Source organism: Oncorhynchus mykiss, chromosome 4 (assembly GCF_057628025.1).
Source record: "Oncorhynchus mykiss isolate SJ-2025 chromosome 4, ASM5762802v1, whole genome shotgun sequence".
In the NCBI taxonomy this organism is placed as follows: Eukaryota; Metazoa; Chordata; class Actinopteri; order Salmoniformes; family Salmonidae; genus Oncorhynchus; species Oncorhynchus mykiss.
The window spans coordinates 78,663,409-78,686,527 of record NC_143025.1 but is presented as its reverse complement, the minus strand read 5'-3'; the positions used below and the strand labels follow the sequence as shown (position 1 = coordinate 78,686,527).

The following is a 23,119-nucleotide window of genomic DNA, read 5'->3' as shown; positions in this document are numbered from 1 at the left end:
TATTTTCCCACTAATCACTAACATCAATGCAAACATTTTGGATAATCTAATCAAACACTTCATGAGAGCCCATGAGCTCATGTTTCACAACATTTCTATAGGCAATCGAATTGCAGGAGAAAACAGAGTAATGGCTGCTAATAAAAAGATGAGGATCCCATCATCTTTCTGTAGGCTAGACCTACTGTATTTATTTCTCAACTCTCCTAATACTAAGCACATTGCTTATATTTACAACGGGAGTATATCCTACCTGGCTGGCATGAAAATAAACCACAGGGAAAAGCATCCTCCATTCACCATTTAAGTGCATAGATGACATGTATTTTTCCCCTGCCCCTGTTTCGAGACAGGTGCATAATGGTCTATTCTAAATCAAAACAAATGTCACACATATATTATTTAGTATATGTAAAGACAAGTTTAAATGAAGAACAGTCTCATGGGTGACAATATTATCACTTGTGAATTATATATCATCACTTGGTAGTTACAGTCTTGTCCATTCGCCGCAACTCCGAAACACAACCCAGCCAAGCAGCACTGCTCCGCTTAACCCAGAAGCCAGCCGCACCAATGTGTCAAAGGAAACACCTGGCAACCGTGTCAGCGTGCATTGTGCCCGGCCCGCCACAGGAGTCGCTAGAGCGAGATGGGACAAGAATATCCCTGCCGGCCAAACCCTCCCCTAACCCGGACGACGTTGGGCCAATTGTGCGCCGCCCCATGGGTCTCCCAGTTGTGGCCGGCTGTGACAGAGACTGGACTCGAACCAGGATCTCTAGTGGCACAGCTAGTATTGCGATGCAGTGCCTTAGACCACTATATTACTCGGGAGGCCAATAACTTCTTAAAATGAAGTACATTAATCCGCTTTACAAGGAGTGTAGAGCCTAACTGGCATATACAGTGCCTTGCGAAAGTATCCGGCCCCCTTGAACTTTGCGACCTTTTGCCACATTTCAGGCTTCAAACATAAAGATATAAAACTGTATTTTTTTGTGAAGAATCAACAACAAGTGGGACACAATCGTGAAGTGGAACGACATTTATTGGACATTTCAAACTTTTTTAACAAATCAAAAACTGAAAAATTGGGCGTGCAAAATTATTCAGCCCCCTTAAGTTAATACTTTATAGCGCCACCTTTTGCTGCGATTACAGCTGTAAGTCGCTTGGGGTATGTCTCTATCAGTTTTGCACATCGAGAGACTGACATTTTTTCCCATTCCTCCTTGCAAAACAGCTCGAACTCAGTGAGGTTGGATGGAGAGCATTTGTGAACAGCAGTTTTCAGTTCTTTCCACAGATTCTCGATTGGATTCAGGTCTGGACTTTGACTTGGCCATTCTAACACCTGGATATGTTTATTTTTGAACCATTCCATTGTAGATTTTGCTTTATGTTTTGGATCATTGTCTTGTTGGAAGACACATCTCCGTCCCAGTCTCAGGTCTTTTGCAGACTCCATCAGGTTTTCTTCCAGAATGGTCCTGTATTTGGCTCCATCCATCTTCCCATCAATTTTAACCATCTTCCCTGTCCCTGCTGAAGAAAAGCAGGCCCAAACCATGATGCTGCCACCACCGTGTTTGACAGTGGGGATGGTGTATTCAGCTGTGTTGCTTTTACGCCAAACATAACGTTTTGCATTGTTGCCAAAACGTTCAATTTTGGTTTCATCTGACCAGAGCACCTTCTTCCACATGTTTGGTGTGTCTCCCAGGTGGCTTGTGGCAAACTTTAAACAACACTTTTTATGGATATCTTTAAGAAATGGCTTTCTTCTTGCCACTCTTCCATAAAGGCCAGATTTGTGCAATATACGACTGATTGTCCTATGGACAGAGTCTCCCACCTCAGCTGTAGATCTCTGCAGTTCATCCAGAGTGATCATGGGCCTCTTGGCTGCATCTCTGATCAGTCTTCTTCTTGTATGAGCTGAAAGTTTAGAGGGACGGCCAGGTCTTGGTAGATTTGCAGTGGTCTGATACTCCTTCCATTTCAATATTATCGCTTGCACAGTGCTCCTTGGGATGTTTAAAGCTTGGGAAATCTTTTTGTATCCAAATCCGGCTTTAAACTTCTTCACAACAGTATCTCTGTCACGTTCTGACCTCTATTTCCTTTGTGTTGTATTTATTTATTATGGTCAGGGCGTGAGTTGGGTGGGCAGTCTGTGTTTGTTTTTCTATGTTGTGGGGCAGTTCTATGTTTTCGGCCTAGTATGGTTCTCAATCAGAGGCAGGTGTCATTAGTTGTCTCTGATTGAGAATCATACTTAGGTAGCCTGGGTTTCACTGTGTGTTTGTGGGTGATTGTTCCTGTCTTTGTGTAGTGTTCACCAGATAGGCTGTATTAGGTTTCACGTTCCGTTTGTTGTTTTCGTATTCATTTAGTTATTTCATGTATCGTCATTCATTAAAGAACATGAGTAACCACCACGCTGCATTTCGGTCCTCTCTTTCAACAAACGAAGAACGCCGTTACAGAATCACCCACCACACTCGGACCGAGCAGCGTGTTAACAGGCAGCAGCGAAAGGAGGACGTTATGGACAGCAATGGCATGGAGTATACTACTTGGGAGGAGATCGACAGGTGGGCGGCCGACCCAGGGAGAGTGCCGGAGCCCGCCTGGGATTCGATGGAGCAGTGCGCGGAAGGTTATCAGAGAATGGAGTTGGCGAAGCAGGCACGGCGGCGCGGAAGGAAGCCCGAGAGGCAGCCCCAAAAATGTATTGGGGGGGGGCTAACAGGGAGTATGGCTACGCCAGGTAGGAGACCTGGGCAGACTCCCTGTGCTTACCGGGGGGCTAGAGAGACCGGACAGGCACCGTGTTATGCAGTGGTGCGCACGGTGTCTCCAGTGCGGGTGCATAGCCCGGTGCGGTATATTCCAGCTCCGCGTGTCGGCCGGGCTAGATTGAGCGTCGAGCCTAATGCCATGAAGCCGGCTCTACGCAGCTGGTCCCCAGTGCGTCTCCTTGGGCCGGCTTACATGGCACCAGCCTTGCGCTCGGTGTCTCCGGTTCGCCTGCATAGCCCAGTGCGGGCTATTCCACCACGCCGCACTGGCAGGGCGACCGTGAGCATTCAACCAGGTAAGGTTGGGCAGGCTCGGTGCTCAAGAGCTCCAGTGCGCCTGCACGGTCCGGTCTATCCGTACCAGGCTGTCTCTCCGGCCCATCCTTGCAGGGGCTCTCTCCTCTCCAGCGCTGCCGGAGTCTCCCGCCTCTCCGGCGCTACCAGAGCCTTCCTCCTCTCCAGTGCTGCCGGAGTCTCCCGCCTGTTCGGCGCTAGGAGAGCTACTCAGCCCAGCGTTGCCGGAGCCTCCCGTCTGCCCAGCGCCGCCCGTCTGCCCAGCGCCGCCAGCGCCGCCCGTCTGCCCAGCGCCGCCAGCGCCGCCCGTCTGCCCAGCGCCGCCAGCGCCGCCCGTCTGCCCAGCGCCGCCAGTGCCGCCCGTCTGCCCAGCGCCGCCAGTGCCACCCGTCTGCCAGGAGCCGCCAATGCCGCCCGTCTGCCAGGAGCCGCCAGTGCCGCCCGTCAGCCAGGAGCCGCCAGTGCCGCCCGTCAGCCAGGGGCCGCCAGTGCCGCCCGTCAGCCAGGGGCCGCCAGTGCCGCCAGTCAGCCAGGGGCCGCCAGTGCCGCCAGTCAGCCAGGGGCCGCCAGTGCCGCCAGTCAGCCAGGGGCCGCCAGTGCCGCCAGTCAGCCAGGGGCCGCCAGTGCCGCCAGTCAACCAGGGGCCGCCAGTGCCGCCAGTCAGCCCAGTGCCAGCGCCGCCAGTCAACCAGGGGCCGCCAGTGCCGCCAGTCAGCCAGGGGCCGCCAGTCAGCCAGGGGCCGCCAGTCAGCCAGGGGCCGCCAGTCAGCCAGGGGCCGCCAGTGCCGCCAGTCAGCCAGGGGCCGCTAGAGCCCCTCCGCCCGGAGCAGCTGCCCCTCCGTCCCGAGCAGCTGCCCCTCCGTCCCGAGCAGCTGCCCCTCTGTCCCGAGCAGCTGCCCCTCTGTCCCGAGCAGCTGCCCCTCTGTCCCGAGCAGCTGCCCCTCTGTCCCGAGCAGCTGTCCCTCTGTCCCGAGCAGCTGTCCCTCTGTCCCGAGCAGCTGTCCCTCTGTCCCGAGCAGCTGTCCCTCTGTCCCGAGCAGCTGTCCCTCTGTCCCGAGCAGCTGTCCCTCTGTCCCGAGCAGCTGTCCCTCTGTCCCGAGAAGCTGCCCCTCTGTCCCAAGCAGCCCCTCTGTCCAGTGGGGTCATTGAGAGGGGTGGGCATGGTGAGTAAGCCACGGAGGCGGACAATAAGGCGGACTAAGACAATGGCGAAGTGGGGTCCGCGTCCCGCGCCAGAGCCGCCACCGCGGACAGACGCCCACCCAGACCCTCCCCTATAGGTCAAGGTTTTGCGGCCGGAGTCCGCACCTTTGGGGGGGGGGGGGTACTGTCACGTTCTGACCTCTATTTCCTTTGTGTTGTATTTATTTAGTATGGTCAGGGCGTGAGTTGGGTGGGCAGTCTATGTTTGTTTTTCTATGTTGTGGGGCAGTTCTATGTTTTCGGCCTAGTATGGTTCTCAATCAGAGGCAGGTGTCATTAGTTGTCTCTTATTGAGAATCATACTTAGGTAGCCTGGGTTTCACTGTGTGTTTGTGGGTGATTGTTCCTGTCTTTGTGTAGTGTTCACCAGATAGGCTGTATTAGGTTTCACGTTCCGTTTGTTGTTTTCGTATTCATTTAGTTATTTCATGTATCGTCATTCATTAAAGAACATGAGTAACCACCACGCTGCATTTCGGTCCTCTCTTTCAACAAACGAAGAACGCCGTTACAATCTCGGACCTGCCTGGTGTGTTCCTTGTTCTTCATGATGCTCTCTGCGCTTTTAACGGACCTCTGAGACTATCACAGTGCAGGTGCATTTATACGGAGACTTGATTACACACAGGTGGATTGTATTGTCATCATTAGTCATTTAGGTCAACATTGGATCATTCAGAGATCATCACTGAACTTCTGGAGAGAGTTTGCTGCACTGAAAGTAAAGGGGCTGAATAATTTTGCACGCCCAATATTTCAGTTTTTGATTTGTTAAAAAAGTTTGAAATATCCAATAAATGTCGTTCCACTTCATGATTGTGTCCCACTTGTTGTTGATTCTTCACAAAAAAATACAGCTTTATATCTTTATGTTTGAAGCCTGAAATGTGGCAAAAGGTCGCAAAGTTCAAGGGGGCCGAATACTTTCGCAAGGCACTGTATAAGCTGTGCGTGAGCTTTATTTTCACCGTATAAATGCACCTTTATAATAAAATGCACAATTGCATTTGCGGTCACTGTTGATAATGGTGTTTTCCGCTAATGGGACATGCATTGTGAACATTGCTGCACCTATAATGTGAAGAAATAGCCTATAGTTTATAAACATTCTGATCTGTTGTGTGAGCCACATTGCATAAAAAAAGTTTTTTTGATGCTACTGATTTTATTAATTTGGGATCTAACGCATCCCACAACATGTTTGGAATATTTATTTATTGTACAGAATAGGTCGACTTTGTACTATGGGGGATAGTAAATTGACATAGTCTGGTGCTTTTGCTGTTTGTTAGGCCTACTGATCTTGTTGGCTGAAGGAAAGCAAATGTGGACAGTTCTTCCAATATCTTCAATATGCATCTCGGAATTGGATAAGGATGCGCACAGTTGCATCCCTGATGTGTCTGTCTTCACTTGTAGCCTGTGAGTGAGAGGCGCTTTGGATTGCGCAGCACACTCAGGGATCTTTGACACTTCTTTTTTCTCAATGACATTCAAAATCAGCATTGAAAAAAGGCACAAGTTTAAGTTTGTTCCACCTGAGCGAGTCTGACCACAAGTCAGAGACCACTACGATGACACACCAAATGTGTTTGATGGAGCGCGGGAAAAGGGCAGGAATAGACTTTTGTGGGCTACCGTCCAAGCTATGTCATCCAACTACTGTCGGCATCTAAAGATTATCCAACTTGATTAAACCCTAGGAGGTAAGGATGAAAGCAGTGGTGTAGTCTATGGCGATACGGACATGACTTATTATTGATATCTACATAGCGCATTGATTTGAATCACACTGCTGCTCTCTCATTTAGCTATTTGCGCCATAAGGATTGTGGTTGTTGTGGATGGCTGTTCAGAAACGGTGTATTTGAACGCAATAATGGTTGAATTTGAGAAGCTGCCTATCAATCATTGTTTTTGAAACCAGTCGACAGCCAGTGAAAAATGCGCTCTTGTAATAGCTGCATAATGCGGATCCCAGCCTATGTAATAAAAGCGGATCTTTAATTGATCAATCTAATTCCTGCTGATAAAAAAAAACAATCCATAGTCCTAATGGACACATGCTCAAACTCGCACACTTTTGATAGACTTAAAGGGGAAATCTGTGGTTGCCACATACATACCATAACATTAATGTAATGTAACATAATGTAACATTAATGTAATACATACAGTTGAAGTCGGAAGTTTACATACACCTTAATCAAATACATTTAAAAACTCTGTTTTTAAAAATTCCTGACATTTAATCCTCGTAAAAATTCCCCGTCTTAGGTCAGTTAGGATCTCCACTTTATTTTAAGAATGTGAAATGTCAGAATAATAGTAGAGAGAATGATTTATTTCAGCTTGTATTTCTTTCATCACATTACCAGTGGGTCAGAAGTTTGCATGCACTCAATTAGTATTTGGTAGCATTGCCTTGAAATGGTTGAACTTGGGTCAAACGTTTCGGGTAGCCTTCCACAAGCTTCCCACAATAAGTTGGGTGAATTTTGGCCCATTCCTCCTGACAGAGCTGGTGTAACTGAGTCGGGTTTGTAGGCCTCTTTGCTCGCACACGCTTTTTCAGTTCTGCCCACAAATCTCCTATAGGATTGAGGTCAGGGCTTTGTGATGGCCACTCCAATACCTTGACTTTGTAGTCCTTAAGCCATTTTGCCACAACTTTGGAAGTATGCTTGGGGTCATTGTCCATTTGGAAGACCCATTTGCAACCAAGCTTAACCTTCCTGACTGATGTCTTGAGATGTAGCTTCAATATATCCACATAATTTCCCCCTCTCACTTTCCCACCCTCTATTTTGTGAAGTGCACCAGTCCCTCCTGCAGCAAAGCACCCTCCACAACATGATGCTGCCACCCCCGGGCTTCACATTTGGGATGGTGTTCTTCGGCTTGCAAGCCTCCCCCTTTTTCCTCCAAACATTATGGCCAAACAGTTATATTTTTGTTTCATCAGACTAGAGGACATTTCTCCAAAAAGTACCATCTTTGTCCCTATGTGCAGTTGCAAACCTTGGTCTGGCTTTCTTATGACGGTTTTGGAGCAGTGGCTTCTTCCTTGCTGTGCGGCCTTTCAGGTTATGTCGCTATAGGACTCGTTTTACTGTGGATATAGATACTTTTGTTCCTGTTTCCACCCGCATCTTCACAAGATCGTTTGCTGTTGTTCTGGGATTGATTTGCACTTTTCGCACCAAAGTACGTTCATCTCTAGGTGACAGAAGGCGTCTCCTTCCTAAGTGGTATGACGGCTGCGTGGTCCCATGGTGTTTATACTTGCGTACTATTGTTTGTACAGATGAACGTGGTACCTTCAGGCATTTGGAAATTGCTCCCAAGGATGAACCAGACTTGTGGAGGTCTACAATCTTTTTTCTGAGGTCTTGGCTGATTTCTTTTGATTTTCCCATAATGTCAAGCAAAGAGGCACTGAGTTTTAAGGTAGGCCTTGAAATACATCCACAGGTACACCTCCAATTGACTCAAATTATGTAAATTAGCCTATCAGAAGCTTTTAAAGCCATGGCAGCATTTTCTGGAATGTTCCAAGCTGTTTAAAGGCACAGTCAACTTAGTGTATGTAAACATCTGACCCACTGGAATTGTGACACAGTGAATTATGAGTGAAATAATCTGTCTGTAAACAATTGTTGGGAAAAATGACTTGTGTCATGCACAAAGGAGATGTCCTAAACAACTTGCCAAAACTATAGTTTGTTAACAAGAAATGTGTGGAGTGGTTGAAAAACGAGTTTTAATGACTCCAACCTAAGTGTATGTAAACTTCCGACTTCAACTGTATAAATGCCTCATGAGCTTCGTTCAACTGTCCCACTTGTTTATCGCCAATGTGTGTAAACATTGTAAAAAAAACACTGTGTAACCTTATAACATGGTTAAAACTATAATTGATATCAGTGATGGTAAGTCCTTGCATCCATAGCGGTCTATTAATCTGAGTGGTTATATTTCTCCAGGCCCAGTCCTCAGCATTTTACCAAAACAGAGGCAGGAAGGCCCTTTTGTTATTATTTCATACGCAGATTTGCCCTTTAAATATCTGTATATTATCAAGATATCAAAGTGTCACCAACAAAAAGGTAAACAATAGGCCCATAGCAAATGCAGCATATGGCATTCATTTTTCACATGTAAATATCACTTTTCAATAGTGCTCAAAGCATGCCATTCAATGAGCGCAGCATTTCATTTTCATTTTAACTCAAATCAATGAGCCCAATCAGTCCTCCATGACAACTAAATCATAAACAACAGAGTAGGGCTGGCTAAGAAATCATTAGTTTTGGGGTCATGCTCAGGTAAAACCATTTGGCTAGTCTATACTTCCATACTTTCAAGTCCTATTCTTGAAGATCAAGGGGTATAACATTTATTGGAATAACTGGAATTCTGATACTTTGGGTTTTAATGTAAAGATACAATTTAATTGTATTATTACATGTAGCAGAAAGCGATGGGTTAGAAGAAGTATACATAACCAACCCATAAAGTAAAATTTAACATCCATATGGCCAGCTATGTAAAGTTTAACATTGATTTATCCTGCAATAGATGTTGTTCAATTGGTAACATCCATTTTTGTCTTCATCTAAGGCCTCTTAAGGGGAAAGTAATCTAAAAGTAACTGAATGTAATTCGTTTACGTTACTGAGTTTGGGTTATCCAAAAGTTACGTTACTGATTACAATTTTGGACAGGTAAATAGTAAGTGTAACGGATTACATTTATAAAGTAACCTACCCAAGCCTTACAATGTATTAAACATCTAAACATATAGCCCAATGTTTGTAGAACAACTAAAGTTACATTAATAACTCTAAATTAAGCAAATAGGAGTACCTATTTCTTTGTTAACCGCTCAACGCACAATAGCCGCATGTGCACAGTCCTTTCTAATCGTTGAGAAAATATTTATATTTAAATTCAGCTTTGTTCAATTGTATTCTTCATACTATAAAATAATACCACCAAATGATGAGCACATCTTGTCTGCTAAATGAACTAGTGTAGCCCACAGCCATTTTGCATAGCCACATCAGGACAACTCAGAGTACACTATTATTTTCTTCTGAAATACACTACATTTTCTTCATGCTTCTTTAGACATGTCTAAAATAAATAATGTACTTATTGTGAAGGTGTAGGCCATATTACATGGATTTATTTGACTTTTTAAAATGGCTTGCAGGCTGTGTGGAAGCTCTGTGTGGATGCTAAATGTGTTTATGTTAGTTAACGGTCAATTACTGTGAGACTGACAGTTATTTGCTTGACAATCACCGGCTGAAGACATTGTGTGACCGCCACAGTCCTAGGCACAGCTGAGCATAAACTGAAATAATTTGCTCTTTTATTTTATTTTTGCTGGACTGATGATACCTGCACCTAATGGTCATGGTAATGAACAGGACAACTGGGAACTCTGAAAAAAACTAGGTCAAATCATGATGTTAGTGATCCTCAGGTCGGAAAGTCGGAGGTCTAGAAAAATAGAATTCTGAGTTGGATGACCATTCAACGCTATTTTTCCCCAGTCGGACAGCAGCTGTTTGCTGTACTCTTTGACAGTCTCTCTCTAGTCATGGTTTTAAAAGTTATTCGATCTCACGTAGGCCAGAATCAAACTTTGCTGTGGCAGGGGTCAAGGAAGCGCTGTAGGAGCGGGTTTCGAACTATCCGATTGTCCAGTGCAGTAAGCCTCGATTTAGCCACAGATTTCCCGGTCCACCAGGTAGGCAGAGTTGGTCTTTTCAGACAAATGAAATGGTTACAAATGGGGAAACTTTGCTTACCTGGTGCACAAGGCTTCTGAATCAAGTGCACATAACGTCAACTCCATTTTCAAGGCATTCCTAGTTGATTGACCGGTTGGCGACCACTGGCATAAACCCTTCCACATATATTCTGTATACACATATACTTGAAGTTTTCACTGATATAAAAGTACTGCCCGGTTCCATTTTGATCTCTAGTCCCTTATCCTAGCCCTCCTCCTACCCATTTGAAAAGACTGGACAGATGAATGCCCTATAGAAGCTCCACTTATGGAGCCAAGGGTCTTGAAGAGCTAGATGGAACATCATTACAGTGTATTCGGGGAGGTATTCAGACCCCTTCATTTTTTCCACATTTTGTTACATTACAGACTTATCCTAAAATGGATTTAATTAATTGTTTTGCTCATCAATCTAAAACAAAATACCCCATAATGTCACGTTCTGACCTCTATTTCCTTTGTTTTTGTATTTATTTAGTATGGTCAGGGCGTGAGTTGGGTGGGCAGTCTATGTTTGTTTTTCTATGTTTTGGTCTAGTTCTATGTTCGGCCTGATATGGTTCTCAATCAGAGGCAGGTGTTCGTCATTGTCTCTGATTGGGAACCATATTTAGGTAGCCTGGGTTTCACTGTGTGTTTGTGGGTGATTGTTCCTGTTTTTTGTGTTTGCACCAGACAGGGCTGTTTTGAGTTCTCACGTTTCTTGTTTTTTTTCGTTAGTTTGTTCATGTATAGTGTCGTCAATAAATACAATGAACAACCACCACGCTGCGCTTTGGTCCGCCTCTACTTCACAAGAAGAGAATCGTTACAGAATCACCCACCACAACAGGACCAAGCGGTGTGGTAATGGGCAAAGGAGAAAGCAGCAGCAGGAGCAGCGCGAGGAGGTATGGACATGGGAGGACGAATTAGACGGTAAAGGACCTTGGGCTCAGCCAGGAGAGTATCGCCGCCCCAAGGAAGAACGGGAGGCGGCGAAAGCGGAGAGGCGCTGGTATGAGGAGGCAGCGCGGCGTCGTGGATGGAAGCCCGGGAGTCAGCCCCAAAAATTTATTGGGGGGGGGCTAACAGGGAGTATGGCTACGCCAGGTAGGAGACCTGAGCCAACTTCCTGTGGTTACCGGTGGGCTAGAGAGACCGGGCAGGCACCGTGTTATGCTGTGGAGCGCACGGTGTCCCCAGTGCGGGTGCACAGCCCGGTGCGGTACATTCCAGCTCCGCGTATCGGCCGGGCTAGAGTGGGCATCGAGCCAAGTGCCATGAAGCCGGCTCTACGCATCTGGTCTCCAGTGCGTCTCCTTGGGCCGGCTTACATGGCACCAGCCTTGCGCATGGTGTCCCCGGTTCGCCTGCATAGCCCAGTGCGGGCTATTCCACCTCGCCGCACTGGCAGGGCGACCGGGACCATTCAACCGGGTAAGGTTGGGCAGGCTCGGTGCTCAAGAGCTCCAGTGCGCCTGCACGGCCCGGTCTATCCGTCACCACCTCCACACCCCAGCCCTCCGGTGGCAGCTCCCCGTACCAGGCTGTCTCTCCGGCCCATCCGTCCAGAGCCTTCCTCCTCTCCAGCGCTGCCGGAGCCTCCCGCCTGTCCGGCGCCTCTGCCGGAGCCTCCCGTCTGTCCGGCGCCTCTGCCGGAGCCTCCCGCCTGTCCGGCGCCTCTGCCGGAGCCTCCCGCCTGTCCGGCGCCTCTGCCGGAGCCTCCCGCCTGTCCGGCGCCTCTGCCGGAGCCTCCCGCCTGTCCGGCGCCTCTGCCGGAGCCTCCCGCCTGTCCGGCGCCTCTGCCGGAGCCTCCCGCCTGTCCGGCGCCTCTGCCGGAGCCTCCCGCCTGTCCGGCGCCTCTGCCGGAGCTTCCCGTCTGCCCGGCGCCTCTGCCGGAGCTTCCCGTCTGCCCGGCGCCTCTGCCAGAGCTTCGCGTCTGCCCGGCGCCATCGGAGCTTCCCGTCTGCCCAGCGCCGCCAGCGCCGCCCGTCTGCCCAGCGCCGCCAGCGCCGCCCGTCTGCCCAGCGCCGCCAGTGCCGCCCGTCTGCCCAGCGCCGCCAGTGCCGCCCGTCTGCCCAGCGCCGCCAGTGTCGCCCGTCTGCCAGGAGCCGCCAATGCCGCCCGTCAGCCAGGGGCCGCCAGTGCCGCCAGTCAGCCAGGGGCCGCCAGTGCCGCCAGTCAGCCAGGGGCCGCCAGTGCCGCCAGTCAGCCAGGGGCCGCCAGTGCCGCCAGTCAACCAGGGGCCACCAGTGCCGCCAGTCAGCCCAGCGCCAGCGCCGCCAGTCAACCAGGGGCCGCCAGTGCCGCCAGTCAGCCAGGGGCCGCCAGTCAGCCAGGGGCCGCTAGAGCCCCTCCGCCCGGAGCAGCTGTCCCTCTGTCCCGAGCAGCTGTCCCTCTGTCCCGAGCAGCTGTCCCTCTGTCCCGAGCAGCTGTCCCTCTGTCCCGAGCAGCTGTCCCTCTGTCCCGAGCAGCTGTCCCTCTGTCCCGAGCAGCTGTCCCTCTGTCCCGAGCAGCTGTCCCTCTGTCCCGAGCAGCTGTCCCTCTGTCCCGAGCAGCTGTCCCTCTGTCCCGAGAAGCTGCCCCTCTGTCCCAAGCAGCCCCTCTGTCCAGTGGGGTCATTGAGAGGGGTGGGCATGGTGAGTAAGCCACGGAGGCGGACAATAAGGCGGACTGAGACAATGGCGAAGTGGGGTCCGCGTCCCGCGCCAGAGCCGCCACCGCGGACAGACGCCCACCCAGACCCTCCCCTATAGGTCAAGGTTTTGCGGCCGGAGTCCGCACCTTTGGGGGGGGGTACTGTCACGTTCTGACCTCTATTTCCTTTGTTTTTGTATTTATTTAGTATGGTCAGGGCGTGAGTTGGGTGGGCAGTCTGTTTGTTTTTCTATGTTTTGGTCTAGTTCTATGTTCGGCCTGATATGGTTCTCAATCAGAGGCAGGTGTTCGTCATTGTCTCTGATTGGGAACCATATTTAGGTAGCCTGGGTTTCACTGTGTGTTTGTGGGTGATTGTTCCTGTTTTTTGTGTTTGCACCAGACAGGGCTGTTTTGAGTTCTCACGTTTCTTGTTTTTTTTCGTTAGTTTGTTCATGTATAGTGTCGTCAATAAATACAATGAACAACCACCACGCTGCGCTTTGGTCCGCCTCTACTTCACAAGAAGAGAATCGTTACACATAATGACAAAGTGAAAACAGGTTTTTAGAAAATACCTTATCTACATAATTATTCAGACCCTTTGCTATGAGACTCTGGAAATTGGGATCAGGTACATCCTGTTTCCATTGATAATCCTTGAGATGTTTCTACAACTTGATTGACGTCCACCTGTGGTAAACACAATTGATTGGACATGATTTGGAAAGACACACACACACCTATCTATATAAGGTCTCACAGTTGACAGTGCATGTCAGAGCAAAAACCAAGCCATGAGGTAGAAGGAATTGTCCGGGACAGGATTGTGTTAAGGGACAGATCTGGGGAAGGGTACCAAAACATGTCTGCCGCATTGAAGGTCCCCAAGAACACACTGGCCTCCATCATTCTTAAAGGGAAGAAGTTTGGAACCACCAAGACTCTTCCTAGAGCTGGCCGCCCGGCAAAACTGAGAAATCGGTTAGAAGGGCATTGGTCCGTGAGATGACCAAGAACCCAAATGGTCACTCTGATAGAGGTCCAGAGTTCCTCTGTGGATATGGGAGAACCTTCCAGAAGGAGAACCATCTCTGCAGCACTCCACCAATACGGCCTTTATGGTAGAATGGCTAGACAGAAGCCACTCCTCAGTAAAAGGCACATGACAGCCCACTTGGAGTTTGCCAAAAAGCACCTAAAGGACTCAGACCATGAGAATTAAGATTCTCTAGTCTGATGAAACCAATATTGAACTCTTTGGCCTAAATGCCAAGCGTCACGTCTAGATGAAACCTGGCATCATCCCTACGGTGAAGCATGGTGGTGGCTACATCAAGCTGTGGGGATGTTTTTTCAGGGGCAGGGACTGTGAGACTTGTCAGGATCAAGGGAAAGAAAAACAGAGCAAAGTACAGAGAGATCCTTGATGAAAACCTGCTCCATAGCGCTCATGACCTCAGAATGGGGCAAAGATTCACCTTCCAACCGGACACCGACCCTAAGCACACAGCCAAGACAACACAGGAGTGGCTTCGGGACAAGTCTCAATGTCCTTGAGTGGCCAAGCCAGAGCCTGGACTTGAACCAGATCTAACATCTCTGGAGAGACCTGAAAATATCTGTGAAGCGACGCTCCCCATCCAACCTGACAGAGCTTGAGAAGATCTGCAGAGAAGAATGTGAGAAACTCCCCAAATACAGGTGTGCCAAATCTTGTAGCGTCATACAAGATTCAAGGCTGTAATCGCTGCCAAAAGGTACTTCAACAAAGGGTCTGAAGACTTATGCAAATGTGATATTTCAATTTACGTTTTTATGAATATGCAAAAATTCCTAAAAACCTGTTTTTGCTTTGTCATTATTGGGTATTGCATGTAGATTGACGTTGGGGGAAAACGATTTTAGAATAAGGCTGTAACATAACAAAACTAATAAAAAGTGGTCTGGATACTTTTCGAATGCACTGTATACTGATTACTCATTCTCTGCTATCCATTTCTTACAGTGAAGTGGTAGGGGCCCTAGGGGAAGGGCTTAGGGGCCGAAATTAAACCATGCCAACAGGAGCCACATACCACAAAGAAGGTGGGTATCTATATCCACAAGACATTTCTCACAGAAAGAACTGTGTATTCAAAAGTTTCCAAAAATGAATTCTACCATCTTATCCATTACCTTCACTTATCCATTACCTTCTCTTATCCATTACCTTCTCTTATCCATTACCTTCTCTTATCCATTACCTTCTCTTATCCATTATCTTCACTTAACGTCAAACATGATCATATGTATCAATCAATAGTCTGGTAGAATCAGGAGGATTATTTTTTATAAGCAAACTCACTAAAAGGGATGAATAAAATGCAATGTGCTTTACGAAGAATCCAAACAGCCATTATTCTTAACATCCAACAGTATGGCAATTGATGGTTATTGACAGTCTTAAGTGTTTGGAATTTTATACTGAAGCTGAAAAAGGTAGTCATTATGTCTACATTATGAGCAACACAATTAAATACCCTATAATTTGTAGGTATGCACAATATACATCGGTGGGTATATCGGAATCGGACGATATTAGCTAAAATGCCAACATCGGCATGATGTCTAGTTTAGCGCTGATGTCCAAAACCGATGTCAAAGCTGACGTGCATACCTATATAACGTAGGCAGATGACGTGCATACCTATATAACGTAGGCAGATGACGTGCATACCTATATAACGCAGGCAGATGACGTGCATACCTATATAACGTAGGTAGATGACGTGCATACCTACAGTGCCTTGCGAAAGTATTCGGCCCCCTTGAACTTTGCGACCTTTTGCCACATTTCAGGCTTCAAACATAAATATATAAAACTGTATTTTTTTGTGAAGAATCAACAACAAGTGGGACACAATCATGAAGTGGAACGACATTTATTGGATTTTTCAAACTTTTTTAACAAATAAAAAACTGAAAAATTGGGCGTGCAAAATTATTCAGCCCCCTTAAGTTAATACTTTGTAGCGCCACCTTTTGCTGCGATTACAGCTGTAAGTCGCTTGGGGTATGTCTCTATCAGTTTTGCACATCGAGAGACTGACATTTTTTCCCATTCCTCCTTGCAAAACAGCTCGAGCTCAGTGAGGTTGGATGGAGAGCATTTGTGAACAGCAGTTTTCAGTTCTTTCCACAGATTCTCGATTGGATTCAGGTCTGGACTTTGACTTGGCCATTCTAACACCTGGATGTGTTTATTTTTTAACCATTCCATTGTAGATTTTGCTTTATGTTTTGGATCATTGTCTTGTTGGAAGACAAATCTCCGTCCCAGTCTCAGGTCTTTTGCAGACTCCATCAGGTTTTCTTCCAGAATGGTCCTGTATTTGGCTCCATCCATCTTCCCATCAATTTTAACCATCTTCCCTGTCCCTGCTGAAGAAAAGCAGGCCCAAACCATGATGCTGCCACCACCATGTTTGACAGTGAGGATGGTGTGTTCAGCTGTGTTGCTTTTACGCCAAACATAACGTTTTGCATTGTTGCCAAAAAGTTCAATTTTGGTTTCATCTGACCAGAGCACCTTCTTCCACATGTTTGGTGTGTCTCCCAGGTGGCTTGTGGCAAACTTTAAACAACACTTTTTATGGATATCTTTAAGAAATGGCTTTCTTCTTGCCACTCTTCCATAAAGGCCAGATTTGTGCAATATACGACTGATTGTTGTCCTATGGACAGAGTCTCCCACCTCAGCTGTAGATCTCTGCAGTTCATCCAGAGTGATCATGGGCCTCTTGGCTGCATCTCTGATCAGTCTTCTCCTTGTATGAGCTGAAAGTTTAGAGGGACGGCCAGGTCTTGGTAGATTTGCAGTGGTCTGATACTCCTTCCATTTCAATATTATCGCTTGCACAGTGCTCCTTGGGATGTTTAAAGCTTGGGAAATCTTTTTGTATCCAAATCCGGCTTTAAACTTCTTCACAACAGTATCTCGGACCTGCCTGGTGTGTTCCTTGTTCTTCATGATGCTCTCTGCGCTTTTGACGGACCTCTGAGACTATCACAGTGCAGGTGCATTTATACGGAGACTTGATTACACACAGGTGGATTGTATTTATCATCATTAGTCATTTAGGTCAACATTGGATCATTCAGAGATCCTCACTGAACTTCTGGAGAGAGTTTGCTGCACTGAAAGTAAAGGGGCTGAATAATTTTGCACGCCCAATTTTTCAGTTTTTGATTTGTTAAAAAAGTTTGAAATATCCAATAAATGTCGTTCCACTTCATGATTGTGTCCCACTTGTTGTTGATTCTTCACAAAAAAATACAGTTTTATATCTTTATGTTTGAAGCCTGAAATGTGGCAAAAGGTCGCAAAGTTCAAGGGGGCCAAATACTTTCGCAAGGCACTGTATATAACGTAGGCAGATGACGTGCATACCTATATAACGTAGGCAGATGACGTTATATAGGTATGCACGTAGGCAGATGACGTGCATACCTATATAACGTAGGCAGATGACGTGGATACCTATATAACGTAGGCAGATGACGTGCATACCTATATAACGTAGGCAGATGACGTAATGACGCCACAGAAAATACAGCGTTACACAGAACAAAAGCAGAAAAATACTAAGCGCACACTTCCAACAACTAAACAAGTTCAAGTCCAGCAGTCATTTGAAAGAGTAAGAACATTTCAGCGAGACAACTCAAAGGCGAAATCCATTAACGCCAAGATAATGGAATTCATTGCCCTTGACAATCAACCGTTCTCTGTCATGGGTGATGTTGGCTTTTGTCGACCAAGAAGGCACTCTTTTTCAGATGTTGCCCTACCGGAGTTACACAGTATTGTTGAAACACATCCATGAGCTACTTGCTATGGGCATCACTGCTATTAGCTTCACGACTGACATTTGGACCAACGATGTCAGCCCCATGAGCATACAGTCTGACAGCACAGTGGGTCAACAAGGAATTTGTACTGAGGAAAGCCGTATTGCATGCTCAAGAATGTGCCGGTTCTCATACCACTGCTTCCATTTCAATGGCACTTGAGAACATGTTTGAAACATGAACACACTCCTAGGGCCATTTTCTCTGAGCCTCTATACTGTGTCTCCACCATGATCGATGCTAGGTACAAGGACCGCTACTTCGATACAGACAAGAAACAGGGTTTACGTGAAATGTTAGACACAGCTGGACAAGATGGAAACGGACACAGTGATAGTGAAGCTCCGAGGAAGAGAGGCCACGGACAGACAGAGTTGAAACTTCACTGCTTGTCATGTATGATGAAATCCTGGTTGAGAATGAAACAACTGAACAAATTAACAATGAAAGAGCAAGTAAATGGAAAATAGGTTCCGATTATATTTTACTGGTAATGGGGACATACATACATGCCAACAAAATAACTTTGGTCAGTGTGTGTGTAACCTTTATTTAACTAGGCAAGTCAGTTATGAACAAATTCTTATTTACAATGACAGCCTAGGAACAGTGGGTTTACTGCCTTGTTCAGGGACAGAACAACAGATTTTTACTTTGTCAGCTCGGGGAATCGATTTAGCAACCTTTCGGTTACTGGCCCAACACTCTAACCACTAGGCTACTTGCCGCCATAATGTAGAATGTTCATTTAAATTATGTTAACTGATGTAGCTCATGCAATGGAATGCATTTTTTAATGCCAATTGAGCTGAATCAACTAATCACAACCCATATTGGGGCGGCAGGGTAGCCTAGTGGTTAGAGTAACCGGACGGTTGCAAGTTCAAACCCCTGAGCTGACAAGGTACAAATCTGTCCTTCTGCCCTTGAACAGGCAGTTAACCCACTGTTCCTAGGCCGTCATTGAAAATAAGAATTTGTTCATAACTGACTTGCCTAGTTAGATAAAGGTTAAAAAATAATAATAATAAACATTTAAAAAAAGTATTGATGGGTACACTTCCTGCTTAAACTGGGAACACACGCAATGGCCGCCACCCATTATGCCATCATTCATTTGAATGAGGATTCCTGTTCTATTCATTATATTTCTATGGCAGTACATGCATTTATTTTTAAATGTGTTAATTTAAAAAAATGTAGATAACCAATGCGATTCAAAACGGTTAAGATCGAGACCACGGCCGAGACCAATGTTCCATGACTGTCACAGCACTACCTTTTAATTCACAAATGTATATTTTAGTCAATAACATCAACACTAATCTACGAAATAATCCAATAAATCATGAAAATAGAGGTGTGTGTCAAAATACGACTAATCTATTTATGCTGAGCTGCGAATGATATCAATTTGGCCTTAAGTAGTCATAAAAAAAGGATTCCTTGAAATTCACTTTACATCTTCAGCAGAGATCATTGACCCTTCCACAGCACGATCATGTATAATTGGGTCGAACTGCACTTCACACCCGCTTGAGAAAATGTTGCTCTTGGTGGGTTTCTTTTTCATTTACTACCAAGAAGCAGTAAACTTTCCACAATGTAGTCTATTCCATATGCTTCTTCTGAAAGAACGTTCTGGAATTTCTGATTCGCTGTAAAAATGAAAATGCGGAGATGCTAAACAATACTTAATAAAAGGATTGCAGCAAAATCGAAGCGCATGCCGACGCACTCAAAGCAAACAATATTGAAGAGATGAAAATAGTCAAAACATGATTGGCCCGTTATCGAGTACGTGAGAGGTCGGGGAGATTTCCATATGCATGAAGACAATCTGACACATCTGGGCATTTTAAACAGAATGAAATTCACCAGACATTCTAATCCAGCAGACATTACATTTCAGCAAACATTCTGAAATCAGCAGAAACCAATTAGGCAATTACATATTATTTGTATGAAATAATTGTTACATGACTGTAGAGCCCACTGCCACTGGTTTCATTCGGTAAACAAGTTAGAAAACAAACAGTCATGTCCTGTGTTGCCTAGCCTACAGGCTATACAGACACCTAATAAGTATGTATCTATCTTGCCTACCATTTCTCAGTGCAAGCTACTCCACATTTAGACACAATTATTTCCATAACCAGGCATTCACGCTGACATTAATCTATGTAATTACACCTTAACACCGTGTGAGATATGGGGGCAATGACAAGGGGACCGAGAACTTCCCCAAAATAACCCACAGGGTAAGGTGTTTTGAACTGATACAGGGGGGTATTTTGAACACTTTCGATGCCCGAACAAAAACAATAAACACGAGGCGTCGGCTTGTTTGTCATGAAATGGTTTTCAGAGGGTCTACTCTACAATCCATCTAAATCGTTTTAAGCGCTACATGTAACACCTGAGTTTCGCCCTGGTGACCTATTTGACTTGCTCAAACATACACAACGTCCTATAGCCTACTTGAGGACATCGGGGCCGACATAACGTTACAGTAGGCAGGCTGCGCCTCGCTCGCTAGACGTCTGTGAGTAGCCTGCCATCTGAAGTAACTGCTATCTATGGGGCTGTGGGCGACCCGAACACAAACCGCAGCCAAAATAATGGTGCCACAAACACTTTTTCCATGCTATTTATGAAAATAACATCGAAATAATTAGCTATTATACCACTACTTAGTCTGAAACCCCAAGGATATCGTATGCTAGCAAGCTACAGCTATCGATTTTGCATGGCAGAAGGGGTTTCGTTCTCCGAAGCGAAAATCGGTTCTGCACTCCTTTTTGGACGGGCTCCGAACGCAACTTCAACACTCGGCACTCGAAAATCGTTTCGGAAGAAATATTTGAGAGATATTAACTTACACACTCCGACGACTCCGTCATACTATGCCTGGAGAAGCGTCGAAATAGTGCTGGACTGGTGTGATGGCTGAACTGATCTCTGTACTGACTGGGGGAGAGCTGGGGAGTGGAGAGAGAGAGGACGGTGGCTGCCTGCGCGATGTGCTTTGCTCTTCCTGGTTCGGCTTCACGGATTTGCAGAAAACTTCATTTTAACCAATTGCTATACAGACAAGCCTCGCTGACATCCCAGTCTTCCAATAGCGAAAAGGCCTGGCGGTTAATTTCAAGACTAAAACCCAAAATATTTGTCGAATATGCGTCCCCCTGCGAAGTGGCTCGGATTAACTTGATTCAACTCGGTTAATTGCACCGGCTATGGAGCGATGTTGTCCGCCCTCAACGCCAGCCTCACCCTGTCATTTTGTCGTGACCAGACCACATTGAGTAAACCAATAGCTATATTTCCACACGTCTTCTGGTGTGTACAGCTATCACAACATTGTAATGTACACCCAAGAGAATGTAAAACATGCAGGGAAACACCAGTTCATTCTCATTGCCTGTGGTGGAATAAAATGAGAATGCTTTTCAAATAATAACCCTCCATTTCATTGGCCTAATTGATTTCTTAGCGTGCCCAAACAGTTAATTGGATATGGAAATAATTATAATTTCAATCAATATATTACAAACCTCTCACTAGTATAGGGTCCAAATGATTGAACCTTTGGACCAGGCATAAGCTGTTTCATGTGCATTAGGCTACCGCTATTACCGGTTTTATTAATCGCTTTATTACAGTATCTATTGCTGTATTATAGGTACATGCAAACACCACTCAGTCATATTGCAGAGGAAATGAATCGAGCGCATTAATAATATGCGGGCCTCCACACTCCGTGTAATAACGGGCAAATTAATATGATAAATTATAGTTATCAGGTCCTAGTTTTGTGTAGGTGTCAGGTGATTACAATGTAATAATGCATAGGCAGCCATTCTCAATAGTCTGGAGTTGCTTCCTCTCATTGTCTCCTTTCCTTCAGCAGCACAGATATGAAGGAACTGGACAGCTGAAAGCAAATCCCCAGTGGGTATCCACCATATTGCTTTTCCTTGGTATGGGTTTTCAGATATAAGCAGATGAATGAGAGGAAGCTCCTTTAGACTATCGAGATTAAGGAGAGGAGACAAGTAGAGGAAGCTGTTGAACACTAAGATTAACCCTATACGATTTTAAATCCCCCACAACACCATGTGCATTAAGGTGAAAAATGTGTAATTTCAAGGCCGAGACATCTGGCCACGCGACCACCAATGTTCGCTCTTTCAGATGTAGGCTGTTTCCAGACTATCCATATCGAAGCCATGGTAATCTTTGTTAAAAAATGTAGTTGAATGTCTGTCAATTGCATCATTTCGGTCAGAAAATCGGTTGAGGAAAAGGATTTGGGCTGCAGACTGAACAGAATGTAAATTATCAGATGACTTGAAGGCTTCAACTGAGACAACTGACATTGTTTCTGTATGCCATTTCTATAGATAGAGCCATCTCGATAGGTGCAACATCTGTCCTATATACATACACAAGTTAAAAATTTCACTTTAAATTACACAGCAGCCATTCATGGATAATAATAACCAGTTCATAAACATTTTACACAGCCGCTCATATGACTGACAATTTGACATATTTCAATGATATGTCAATAACTGAGGGCACAATCAGTAGTCACTTCAGCTAAGCTAAACGCACTATCGTTTTTCAGTTTCACACTGCACTGTCACAACAGTCCCAAGCCAGTAGCCTATCGGGAGTCCACTGCATTATAGGCTGATGACACCTCTGTGACACAACCAAATTAAGCATAATGCAAACAAGAACAAATATCTTATTGTCACATACACAGAGAGATGCAGTGAAATGTGCTGTTTTACAGGGTCAGTCATAGTAGTACTGCAACCCTGGAACAAATTAGGGTTATTTGATTTTTCACCTTAACCACTAGGCTACCGGCTGCTTCCCTACAAAACTACAGCTAGTGACTGAATAACTTTTATATACTATAGCCAACTACAGTACCCTCTACCCCAGAGATTAATGTCTAATCGGCAACAAACCAGGACGTCAAAGAGTAACTTTATCTGTTCACCCAAAGCCTTATAATCCTGCAAAATGGAGACAAACATCACTTTAATAATATTAAAACAAAAACATAGAACCAAAAATCCTTGCATTGACTAGATTTAAACTACACTGTTTTAAGGTGATATATTAATCACAAACTCTATCTGTGGGCTGTTCACAAACAACAAAGTCATGGAATTGTTTTTCAGCTATGGTAATATGTAGCAGGAAGGAGAGAAAGAGCAGAGTGACTAATACAAAGTGGTAATTTCCCAAACCATTTATCTGATGACACTTCCATGCTGTACCATCTTCCCCACCTAATGGCAAGGGAACATTTCTGTGCTGTTGTTTCCAGGGGAGTTTTATCACAGTCAGTGACACCCTTTAGTTTAGAATGACAAATACTTCCCATTCTCCTGTCCTCCATACAGGTCTGACTGGACTTGTTGTAATGATGTTGCACCCCAAACTTCATCTACACCTGTGAGAGATGGGCTCTACT

At 45.8% G+C, this 23,119-nt stretch overlaps 1 protein-coding gene across 2 annotated transcripts in view; it reads right to left on the bottom strand.

Annotated features, from left to right (window-relative positions):
* LOC110522452 (bromo adjacent homology domain-containing 1 protein) overlaps window positions 1–23,119 on the bottom strand; it is a 41,885-nt gene that overhangs the window by 9,842 nt on the left and 8,924 nt on the right. The window contains exon 1 of one of the 2 annotated variants that reach the window (XM_021600855.3): window positions 20,505–20,925. The exons of the other annotated variant lie outside the window; for it this stretch is intronic. The gene's annotated coding sequence lies outside the window, so the exon portion shown is untranslated. Of the gene's footprint in view, window positions 1–20,504; window positions 20,926–23,119 lie in introns of those variants that run through there. 2 annotated transcript variants of the gene reach the window in all.